Source organism: Emys orbicularis, chromosome 1 (genome assembly GCF_028017835.1).
Source record: "Emys orbicularis isolate rEmyOrb1 chromosome 1, rEmyOrb1.hap1, whole genome shotgun sequence".
NCBI lineage: Eukaryota > Metazoa > Chordata > Testudines > Emydidae > Emys > Emys orbicularis.
In genome coordinates, this window is record NC_088683.1 from 291,636,449 (window position 1) to 291,649,634 (window position 13,186).

Consider the following 13,186-nt stretch of genomic DNA (forward strand, 5'->3'; position numbering starts at 1 on the left):
GATTGGCTCCTGAAAGGTCACTCATTTCAACCAGCATGGCCCTATCTCTGTTCCACTCACTGGGCCCCTACCTCAATGCAGAAAAGTCTACCCTCTCACCCACTCAATGTGTAGATTTCATCGGGGCCAATCTGGATTCTACCACTACCAGAGCATGCTTGCACAAGGAAAGATTTGCCACAATGTTGAATCTTGTTTCAATAATACAACAAAGCCCGCAAACTATAGCAACGGTTGGCCTGCAACTACTAGGCCATATTATAGACTGTACATTTGTGACATCCTTAGCAAGACTACACTCTTGGTATCTTAAATGTACAGAACTGTCTATATCCCCAACAAGCACAGTCTATCCAAGTAGATGTCGTTATCACCAATGGTTCTCTATTCTCTAACTTGCTGGAAAGATCCACAGAAGGCATGTGGGAGTTCTGCTTTTGCAGCATCCTCTCTTGGGGATCATCACTACAGATGCCTTCCTGATATGCTGGGGAGTACACTTCCAAAACATAGTTCAGGGCAAATGGACCCCTCAGGAGGTGATCCTCCATATCAGCATATTAGAGCTAAGAGCAGTTAGCTATGCTTGCCAGAACTTCCTACCCCACATCAGAGGCCAGTCAATCAGAATGATACTGGACAACAGACCAGAAATATATTGTATCAATCAACAAGGAAGAGCAAGATCCCAGTACTTATGCACAGAATCCATAAAACTATGTAATCTATGCATATCACACAGCAAACAGATCTCAGTGATACATCTGCAGAACACAGTGGCATACTCCTCAGCATGTATTTCCATATCAACCACAAATGGAAGCTGAACAACGAGGTATTCCAAGAGATATGTTTTGCCTAGAGACATCCAGAGATAATCTCTTCGCGACACCTTCCAATACAAAGTGCAAACAGTTCTGCTCAGGGGAGGGCACAGCCACAACTCAACAGGAGATGCCCTAGTCACTTGCATATTGCTATACACTTATCCCCTGACCCTTTACTGCTCAAGGTTCTAAACAAATTTCAACAGGAAAAATTAGTAGTCATCCTCCCTCACACCATTGTGGCCAAGAACCTGGTATGATTCCCAGATCTGATTTGCATGTCTCTTCACCAGCCTCTCCACGTTTTCCAGACAGCAAACACCAGCCTCTCCACCTTCCCCAGACCCAGGAGTCAGGATCCATCAACCACCACAACCTCTCAGCACTTCACGTCTAGGCATAGCTACTTAATGGCTCTCTGATATAGAACAATCCTGCTCTCCTGAGGTACAAACAGTATTGTTTAATAATGGAAGACCCCCGATAAGGAAAACTTACCTGAAGAGATGGAAACACTTCCAGACTTGGTGTAGCCAGTGATCTATATCTCCTCTCAAGTCTTGTCTGACACACATTCTCAATTACCTGCTCAAATTAAAAACCACAGGCTTATTACTAAGCTCCATTAAGGTTTAACTAGATGCCATCACAGCTTTTCACACCCTCACCAAGGGATTTTCAGTTTTCACCCACCAGATCACTAGAACGTTTATCAAAAGCTTGTTCAACTTCTTCTCTCCTATCAAGGAGCCAACTCCACCATGGGACATCAACTGTGTCCTCAGTGCTTTGAGAAAACTCCCATTTGAACCTATGGGAAAATGTTCACATTTTCATTTGTCCCTTTAGATCTTATTCCACAGACCCATCACCTTGGCCCAGATGGTAGGGGAGCTTGGAGCCTTGATGGCTGACCCATTGTACAAGGTTTTCTATTATGATAGGGTGATACTACGTCCACAACCTTGCTTCCTACCAAAAGTTACTTCAGAATTCCACATTAATCAGGAGAGTGACCTTCCTGCATTCTATCCCAAGCCTCACTTTTCAAAAGAAGAAACAAATCTCCATTCACTGGATGTAACAGAGCCCTTGCCTTTTTCCTAGACAGGCCTATACCCCTTTGGACTTCATCTAGGCTTTTCATCTTGATTGCAGATGGAATGAAAGGACATCCAATTCCCACCCAAAGACTGTCAAATGGGTTGCAGAATCCTAGGATGATTGATCATTTCACCAGGCTCAATCTAACTTTGTAGCTTGAAATACATACCTATCTCAGATATCTGCAGGGCAGCCACCTGGTCTTCAGTGAATGTTTTCCCAGAACTGTGCTCTTGTGCATGCTTCCAGAACCAATGCAGCTTTCAGTGATGCTCTCCTACAGTCTGTACTGAATTCGCCTCCTCAGCACCCTCCTTCATAATTGAGCTACTACATGAGAATCTCCTGATGTGGAGCACTGATAGAGACACTACTTGAAAAAGGAAAAAGAACTTACTTTGTTCAGTAACTGGAGTTCTTCAGATGTGTGTGCATATGGATGCTCCACACCCTGCCTGCCTTCCCTTCTGCCTTGGAGTATTTCACTGGACTTTCATTGTTGAAAAGGAACTGGAGTGGTGTCAGGTCCACTCCCTCCTTATATACCCCTGTTCCGGTACACCCATAGAGATACACATCTTGAAGAACTCCAGTTACTGTTCAAGGTAAATAGCCTCCCCTTCCTGATCTAGTGTTTTTCTTCCTTATTTAAAAAAAATGTGAATTATCCTTTTATCTCAAAGAGATCTTATAAGTGATACATGCCCTGGCTCTATACAGATGCATGTGGTATGTGTGCTATATATCAGAGTTTGTAGACTACACTATATTGTAGCTTTGAAAGTTAAGTCCATTTTTGATACATAAGTTTTGTTTAGGATGTCAGTAAGATAAACCAATCACAAGGGCTGAAATTAAGCACTTTTTTTCCTGTGGTGCACTTCAGGTTTTGATGGCAGCCAAAAAGTAAAAGAAGAGGCTACCTGAACATTTGGTTCCTATTGTGACAGTGTGTACTCTTATGGTCACCCTTTTTACAAGTCTATGATACATTTTATACAAAGTATGCCTTGTGAGGTATCATTTGAAAACTCATAATCTGTTGAGATTTATGCTTCTGGTAAAATATGTGCGGTAACATTATATGTAAAATTATGACATTCTGCTGTATAATGCATGTTCCAAGTCTGGGGAAAGAGCTTCAGACCAGTTCGCCAGAAACAAAAAAGCTAGCCAACACCTAAGACATGTGTCAACATAATCAAATGAACTATCACCTGGTTAAGTGGCCATTCTTTGGCAGGAAGAAGTGCGTGAGCTTAAAATTTACATCTTGACAAAAGAACAGACTTGCTGTCACCTGAACCCCAGCTAGAGAGAAGGAAAAGATATAAAACTGAAGAGAAGAGGCCTCAAATCACCTCTCTCCCCTTATCTCTACTCAAGGCATCAGCAATGTTTGAAAGACAAAGGAAGCACCATCGACCTGTGGGTGTGGTCCTGGCTGAAGGTATCCATTCAGACTGCTGTAAGCATATGGTGAGCGAAAGCTTTTGCTTTAAATTCACTTAGCTTGTTAAGTTAGGTATTAGCTTCTGTTTTATCTTTTATTTCTTTGTAACCAGTTCTGATTTTATGTCTCATTTCTTGCAATCACTTAAAATCTATCTTTCTGTAATTAATACACTTGTTTTATTTTTTTTATCTAAAGCAGTGTATGTTTGGATTGAAGTGTTCGGGAAACCTCCATTTGAAATAATAGGGTCTGTGTATATCATTTACTATTAATTAAATGATGGATTTTCTATGAGCTTGTATTGTCCAGAAGGGTACTGGGCTCTCACAGTGAAGCAGTGTAAAAGGAGAATTGAGGGGATATAGCTGTTCAGCAGTCCAGATTGTACCCTGGGGAATGTCACACCAGCAATCATGAGTACACACCGATTTTCTCAACATTGTTAAATAAAAGTTTACCCAGCCTTAGTGGAATTCTCAAATGACTGATCAGTAGATTCTGAAGTCACTTCTTTCTCAGTACTTTATGCAAACTTTTGGAAAAGAGATTAGTTCTTCCCAAATTGGACCGAAATTTTGTTTCATCAAACCAAGTTAAAGCATTAGTGAAGCAGTATTTTGTGGATAAAGTTCAGATGGACTTTCTTCATACCATTAGTGCTTACAGACATCTATGTAAAATAAATTGTAAATATCTAATTGTAACCCTTCTGCCCATCTGAGTTGGCAGCAACAAGGGCCGGGTTCAGTATCTAGGGGTTCCGTTTCAATAAAACAATGCAAAACCGTCTCGAGCCCCCACCCAGTGACCTGGGACAATTACAGGCAATACTTCCCCTCTCGCAAGCACGGAGTCTGAGTATAGCGAAATCCTTTTAATAAAGGAGGGAAACAATGCGGCATTATGTTGGGGAAACACCACAAACAGGATTCATAACACAAACCATGAGCAAAAGACCCACCCCCAAGTAAGTTTGGCAGTGTCCTTTTCCCTTCAGGGTCTCAAGTCCAGCAACCCAAAAAATCACCCAAAGTCCCAAAAGTCCAACACCCCAAAAGTCTCTTGAGTCCATCAACCCAAAAATCACCCAAAAGTCCAACACCCCAAAAGTCTCTGTCCCTGGTCAGTGCAGCCCCAGAGTTCAAAAGTTTATCTGAAGAGTTTTACCTCCCAGCCTGGGTGGAAATGGGGGGGGGGAGAGACGCACGGGGCACCTTAAGGGGCACCTTACGTGGTCTGAGGCCAACAGCCCCGCCTCTCCATGGGGTTCTGCTGCAGCCTTCACCACGAGCCACTCCACCAGCCGCTCCGCTCCACAAGCCGTCCTGTGAGCCACTCCAGCTGTTCTGTGAACTGCTCTGCTCTGCCAGCTGCTCCACTCCACCAGCCATCCTGCAAACTGCTCTGCTCCACCAGTGTCTCAGCAATATATCTTCAGCCGCGCCCCCTCAGCACTCAGTGATTTCAGCTCTTAGTAATTTTAGGTCTTTAGTGAGTTCAGCTTGTAGTAGGGGAGCCTCAGTGCTGGTGCATTCAGCTCAGCAGCCTGTAACTAGACTCCTAATGGAATCAAAATTAGCTCTTATATTCCACAGTAGAGAGAGGAGTAGGTGCAATTGGTATTTCAGGCCCTCAAAAGAGGCCTATACCACCAAGCACAAATGCCTATCCCCAGCCTCTCTCAATTCACTGGGTTTTCTAATCCATGTCCCTTGTCTAGCTAGTGCTACTTAGTTGATGACGAGTCTCTCTGTCATAAAACAGTTCCACTGTCCTTGATTCACATAATCATGGTAACAACACTTTATTCTTCCTTCCCCAATAACAGTGAAACTGGGGATTCCACAGCAGCCAAAGTGACCATTTGGGCCACTGTGGGCTCATGCTAGGCGGGGTGGGTGTGCCTATGCAAACAAGATCAGCCCCTGAAGTTCTTTTCCACAACTCGCCACAATTCACCACCAGATGTCAGGGTAGAGCTCATCCTGACTCTGCTTACATAATGCAGGGATCGGCAACCTTTGGCACATGGTCCACCAGGGTAAGCACCCTGGCGGGCCGGCCTGGTTTGTTTACCTGCTGCGTCCGCATGTTCGGCCGATCGCAGCTCCCACTGGCCACGGTTCACCGCTCCAGGCCAATGGGGGGTGCGGGAAGCGGTGCGGTCCGAAGGATGTTCTGGCCGCTGCTACCCGCCACCCCCATTGGCCTGGAGTGGCGAACCACAACCAGTGGAAGCCGCAATCGGCCAAACCTGCGGACACAGCATGTAAACAAACTGGCCCGGCCAGCCAGGGTGCTTACCCTGGCAGGCCGCGTGCCAAAGGTTGCCGATCTCTGATCTAATGAAATGTTAACTTTTTCCAACTAGTGAAACATTGAATCTATATTTATTGGAATAAGATTCACAGCAATATCACACAAGAAATACATATAGAAATTAATTTTAACTGGCAAACACAGGAAGCAGAGGTCTTGGGAAAAGCCAAAGGCCATAAATATTTTCAGATTTTCACACTTGTGTCTGTCCAGAATAATAAAATATTGGCCTGTGTCCAACCACCATTCAGAATTTAAAAGATGTATATATAAAGGTATATAAAGCTGGAGTTTTTGCATCTATCCCACAATTGTAATATTCAATCTGGTTATCTAAGATTCCTTATTTTCATTATTAATTATTATTATTATTAGAAATACTGCAGTTTTCTCTGTTTGACCTTTTCAGTGAGACTGCTGTGAAGGCTCATTTAGGTCTGAGTATAGTCAGACCTGCATAGTGTGCAAGTTAGGAGGGAAAGCATTCAAGGAGCCTTCTGCCTCTGCCCATTCCCCATGCCTTTGTACAGGGGCTAGGAATAATCATATCACTTGTGCTCCCCTGAATGTAAGGACTTTGAATTTCCCAAGATCTGGAAGGGAGCACATGCTGCATATTCTAGAAGTAGCAGTGCTCCCTTTCTACTGTGGGATGCATTCTGCCACCTCCCGACCACTCTCTGCTCTGTTCTGTGCTTTAAAGGCCCAGTTTAGCCCTAAAGTTTCCATCACACTTTTTTAAAGAGCAATGATTCTGATTTGCTCCAGTGTCATTGGTCAAAATTTCTCTTCCATCTACTGTTGTGCAGTGTGAAATGCATCAGATGCTTGCTGCCCTCTACCTCCAGAGATAGGTAAAGGATACTATCCATTAGTTGTTAATTGCAATTGGACTTTTATCCTTTGTGTAGGCTGCAGTTAGTCACAAGGGAGCAACATAATCACACAAACCCAGACTAACCATTACATTAAACACAATCCCCATTAGGCAAAGTTCATTTCTAAGCTCCGAGGATCCACAGCAGTTTAGACCAAATCTATAAAGCAGCCATAGGCACAAAACCCACATTTGCCAACTAACTGGACACAAGGCATCTGGATTAATGTAACAGCCCTTAAATTCCACAGACACGGGACTCTTCTGCTGAGCTGAAGAGAATCTCCAGTAGTTGTTAGTAGTAGTAGGGCTTTCATCTCTTTTTCTGAAGGCTGCATCTACCTAGTAAAGTGTGACATTTACTCCTCCTCCCCTTAAGTGCTGCTCAACCTCACTCCTAAGGTGGATGCTATAAGCTTTGGCTGAGGAAAATTCTCCTCAAATACATTTTTGGGCACGTGCACGCGCGCGTGCACACACACACACACACACACACACACAGAGGCAGGAGAGTTCATGGCTTTCCCTGTTTATCTGCAGATGACTCAATTTTCCTAAAGGATTGTTGACTAGATAAAGAATTCCCTCTAGAATGCTGATCTGCTCCTTCTCATTATATTCTTTTCTTAAAGGCCTTACTCTTAATTCAGCTCCTTCTGTGACTAGAACACATTAATATTCTTAAGATTACAAAGAAGGCATTTTAATACATCACACATCCACCTAATTAAGAGGGAACATTTCACTTAATTCAAATTAATGTAAAGAATTTAAAGCTGCAATGGTAAATTGTGTGGGTATTAAGGTTTATGTCATTGGAAGTTAGTTTTTTAGTAAATTGGAATTTCAAAAGCAACATCACCAATTTGTTTGTGTTCCTGGCTGAGTTGTCATAGGGCCTGGCATGCACAAAGTTTTGAAAAGCCCTCTTTAGAATTCTGTGTGTTGAAGCTGACCTGCAATCCAGGGCATTAGCAAGGTCATTAAGGGTTATTCCTCAATCCTCCCTTCTGAGGCCTTGGCTACACTGGCGGTGTACAGCGCTGCAACTTGCTGCGCTCAGGGGTATGAAAAACGCCCCCCCGAGCGCAGTGAATACAGCACTGTAAAGCGCCAGAGTAATCAGAGCCTGCAGCGCTGCACGCTCGCTCGCAGCGCTGCAAGCTATTCCCCTCGGAGAGGTGGAGTACATACAGCGCTGCGAGAGCTCTCTCGCAGCGCTGGCGGCGCAACTACACCTGCCACGTCCACAGGTTCAGCCGATCACTGCTCCCACTGGCCACGGTTCACTGCTTCAGGCCAATGGAGGCTGCGGAAAGCGGCATGGGCTAAGGGATGTGCCGGCCGCGGCTTCTTGCCGTCCCCATTGGCCTGGAGCGGTGAACTGCCGCCAGTGGGAGCCGCGATCGGCCAAACCTGCGGACGTGGCAGGTAAACAAAGCAGCCCGGCCCGCCAGAGGGCTTACCCTGGCGAGCCGCGTGCCAAAGGTTGCCAATCCCTGTTGTAGAGTTTGCATATACTTATGAATCTCCTTACAGCCTAAAATTTCATTTAACAAAACTACTGTCACTGCATATTGCTTACATTTCATGCCCACAACTGCCATTTATAATTTTCACTTCAGAGGCCTCACAACTGTTTTTTGAGGAATCTTAAAAATGTAGGAAAAAATAAATTATATATCCTGAAAAATTCAATACTATATTAGAAGTTATGAGAAGACCCCTTTTTTGGGTCCTCACTCCCATTCTCCATCAGGCCACGTAGAAGTGTAGAATTGGTGGACTCTTAAAGAAGTGTTAAGTGTTAAGAGCTCATGATATTCAAGGTATCAATAAGAAATTCAGCTGGCCTGTTTGTAGATGGCACTCAAAATAGAATCAGAAGAGCGGGAAGATCCTTCAAGTCTCATTTACAAAACTGACCACTAGTGTCAATAAGAATTAAGAAAAAAGAAAAATGTATCATCTTGGACCCCACCCTTGAGTGGGGCAGAAGAATCAAGAGAGGTCTGGTGGGCTTAAGAAAAGCAGGAGGCTCTAAAGAGAGGAGCCAAGAGAACACTAGAGAAGGATATCAGTCCTTTCAGAATAGAGGAATGAAGTCAAATAGGACCCTGGAAGATTAAGGACTCCCACTGGCATGAGGGGACAACAAATACTTGAATTAAGAGTTTCAGTTTTGAAAGTTTCAGCAAGAGACAGATGAAAGAGAATGTCAGACAATATACAAGGGCTACTTTTGGGGAACAATGTGAGGATCAGAGGAACTGGGCTTAAACACACACCTCAGTTTGTAGATTCTGTATATTAATGTTATATATGAAGACAAACACAATTTTGATTTGATTAGTGAAAATAAGACAGATTTCTGCATTTCCCTAGTGATTTGCATGATTGATTTAAAAAAAAAACAAAACCCTAAACTAATCCCAAATCCCTTCAACCCACCCCAGCTGTTATCAGCCTGTGACCAGGGAACCAGAAATACAGATATTTGTATATGCTGCCCCTGTTGTATGCTGGTTTTATTTGTATTCATTCCTTTAACAGTACAACCCAAATGTATTTTACTTGATAACTTTTTATGCAGATCTTACAAGACATTTTTCTACCACATGTTGGAACATTTGTGCACACATACACACAAAAATCCCATCTTTATGTTTGAAATTTATGGGAACACAATTAAAATGAGAGGGGTCCAAAGGTATCAAGATAATTACATTTTTCTAATCTTACTAAACAAGATAAATTACCTGCAGGCCCTCTTATAAAAGATGAAATCTTCATAATAAGTGAATTAATCAAGCAGCAGCTTGCTACTGCACATGCATTTATAACAGGAATGATTCAAAGACTTATTTTATGGGGAAATTAATGGAAACAGGCTTTTCATTCTTCTGCACCAATTGAAAACCTCAGCAACCAGCTGCCCACTTGTCAAGAAAACAGAAAGAAGCTGGAAACAAAGATAAATAAAAACACCTTTTTCCTGGCACTTTTGAAGAGAAAAAGCAGCTCTCATTTACAGCAGCCATCTGTTTGTTATTTAATATGGGTGAATTACATGCTGTAATGAGTTTGTTTCTGCATCACTCAGTGCAATGGAACACAAGTTCACTCTCATAATGTGCAGCAGTTTTTAAAAGCTAATCATTTAATTGGACACAATAGTCAATGACAAATGGAGATGTAAAAACTCAGCCAGCTGTAGAGTGAATATGTAATCATTGTGAAATCATATTATTTTACATGCATGAAGACTTCTTAAAAGTAGCTGCTTTTGGTCATCACCAGAGATTCTGAAGAATTGAAGAAACATGATGAAAAGCAGCATTTCAAAATTGTTGTTCATATATATTGAACCACATTCAGGAGCATGCTGTAGCTGCCATTAAGTTTAGGTATCTCAAATCATCTCCAGATTAGTTAGTAGTGTTTCCCAATTTTTTGTTTACATGTATTTGCAACATACATGGTTCAGCAGGCATGACCTACTGTTTCTTGAGTTAAGATGTACCTGATATATTTCTGTTAAAGCTACATCCTAATTCCTACTTATTTTCTGCTTTAGTACACAATATCACATACAAATAAACAGGAAGAAAGTAGGCTTGAGGTCCCAGAGATAGGAATTAATTTAGGGAACCTAATCCTAAATATTGCTGCATCTTGCAGTGAGCGATTGCAGAGTTTCTAGGACTTTACTGAGAAGCAGTGATATTTTAAAAAACAGTATTTCATACAGATTCTGTAGGTTCAGCATTTTTCAGCTGACTTCAGGTGAAGAACAACCTGCTCAGCCTCTTTGGGGCAATTATTTGGTGAAATTCTTACCTGCCACAGATGGTCTAAACATCCTCCTCCCTTTAACTATACTGAGAGTAAGAAAAGCAGGGTCAGTTGGTGTCAGTCATCGCTTGATGGGGTGGGCCAAATTAATCTCTGGTGTAACTTCATTGATATCAGAAGAGTTACACCGGGGATGAATTTGGCCCATCTTGTTCAGAGGCCTCAGATAAAATAGGTGAGATTATTTTGCATTCTAAACCCAGCTTCAACTCAGTGGGGATTTACCATTCTGGTTGTCCCCATTCCTAGAAGGCATGTAAGTAGGGAGGTTATTTGGGGGATATTCCCAGGTGCCAAATGCAATTTACCCAATGTGGTCCATTTGTCCTTTGCCAATTAAATGCTATCTATACAAGGTCTGAATTGTTTAATCTTGTTAGGATTTATATTTATTTTATCTATTAATAGGCTAAACTCTCTACTGAAAACACAAGATAAAAATATCATGAAGTCTCTCAAAGGGAAGAATGCTTAGGGTCTGCAGGGGAAGTGGTGGATGGCCTTGTCGCACTATCTGGAGTCACGATTATGAGTGCCTACGTCAGTGCAGATTGTCACAAACAGGGCAGACACCGCAAACTGGTGGTATGTTCTATAATTAACTTTCACCAAGCCAGTAACAAATGTGAACTCCTGGATCACTCTAAAACTCTCACCATGGAGTCACAGACAGTCCCCTTAGGCTTTCCATTCTCTCTTGCCACCCAGGCAAGCTGGACTTAGTGATAAATGGTCACTTACACTAAAAATTACAAAATATTCCTGTTGTTTCCAGTCGCAAGAGACCAGTCACTTACCCCAGATCAATTGGTACCCTAGTTCTTATACCAAAGACAGCGCATTTATCCAGTCCTGAAATATATTAGCTCAAGGTTTATTAACCAGGAAAAAGATATGAGAGATTTATTAACAAGAAAACATACACATACCAATGAGTTGCAATCTAAATCCTAAGAGTTACAGAGTTGTAGTGATCTGTCAATTCAAATGTCTTTCAGGGTGTACCCAGGGGTAATCAGAGAACATGGTGATCTCTGCCTTAGTTTAATGTCTCTGGCCCTGTCAGAGTTCAAATAGCAAAGACATGAAAAATTCTTATGTGACCCTATTCTATCTTTTATATTTAATCTTCCAGTCTATGAGAGAAGCACCCTTGTAAGTAGCATTTCCAAGGTGTGATAGGGCTATTCACCAGTCCTTTGTGTTGCAAGGCTCTTTAATGGCCAATTAAATCTTGATAGACCTCGTGAATGGGTGGGGAAGATGATTCCCATGCCTCGGTTCACAAGTTCAGAGCAAACTTTTTGAAGTTATAAAGCAACAAGTGAATGCACAACTTCACGTCTCTACAGAGGAAAAAGGACAGTAAACTATCTAAACTCCTACATGCCACAGGGGGCTACAACAGTGGTACCCTTAACTCACCCAACAATATTGTTAATCTATCCAACCATAAACCTAGCCCAGCGGAAGAGTCTGTCCTATCTCAGGGACTCTCTTTCTGCCCCACCACCCCCACAAACATGATACAGTTCTGCGGTGATCTGGAAGCCTACTTTTGTCATCTCCGACTTAAGGAATATTTTCAACACACCACTGAACAGTGCACTGACCCACAGGAAGCCTCCTACCAACACTACAAGAAGAAGAATTCTGATTGGACTCTTCCTGACGGTCAAAATGACAGAATGGGCTTCTACATAGAGTGCTTCCGTAGATGTTCACAGGCTGAAATTGTGAACAAATAGCATCACTTGCCCCATAACCTCAGCCATACAGAACACAACACCATCCACAGCCTCAGAAACAACTCTGACATTATAATCAAAGGGGCTGACAAAGGAGGTGCTGTAGTCATAATGAACAGGTTGGATTTTAACAGGAGGCTGTCAGGCACCTCTCCAACACCACATTCTACAGGCAACTATCCTCTGATCCCACTGAGGAGTACCAAAAGGAACTATACCATCTGCTCAAGAAACTCTCTGCTATACCACAGGAACAAATCTACACGGACACACCCCTAGAGCCCCAACCAGGGGTATTCTATCTGCTACCCAAGATCCATAAACATGGAAACCCTGGATGCCCCATCATCTCACGCATTGGCACTCTTACAGCAGGATTATCTGGCTATTTGGACTCTCTCCTCAGAGCCTATGTTACCAACACTCCGAGCTATCTTCGAGACACCACTGACTTCCTGAGGAAACTACAATGCATTAGTGATTTTCCTGAAAACACTATCCTGGCCACCATGGATGTAGAAGCTCTTTACACCAATATTCCACATGAGGATGGACTATAAGCTGTCAAGAACAGTATCCCTGATGAGGCCAGGGCACACCTGGTGGCTGAGCTTTGTGACTTTGTCCTCACCCACAACCATTTCAGATTTGGAGACAAGTTATAACTTCATGTCAGTGGCGCTGCTATGAGTACCCGCATGGCCCCACAGTATGACAACATTTTTATGGATGACTTAGAACAACGCTTCCTCAGCTCTCGTCCCCTAGAGCCCCTACTCTACTTGCACTACATTGATGACATCTTCATCATATGGACCCATGGGAAGGAGGCCCTTGAAGAATTCCACCTGTATTTCAACAATTTCCACCCCATCATCATCAACCTCAGCCTGGACCAGTCCACACAAGAGATCCACTTCCTGGACACTACAGTGCAAATAAGTGATGGTCACATAAACATCACCCTATACCGGAAACCTACTGACCACTATACTTACCT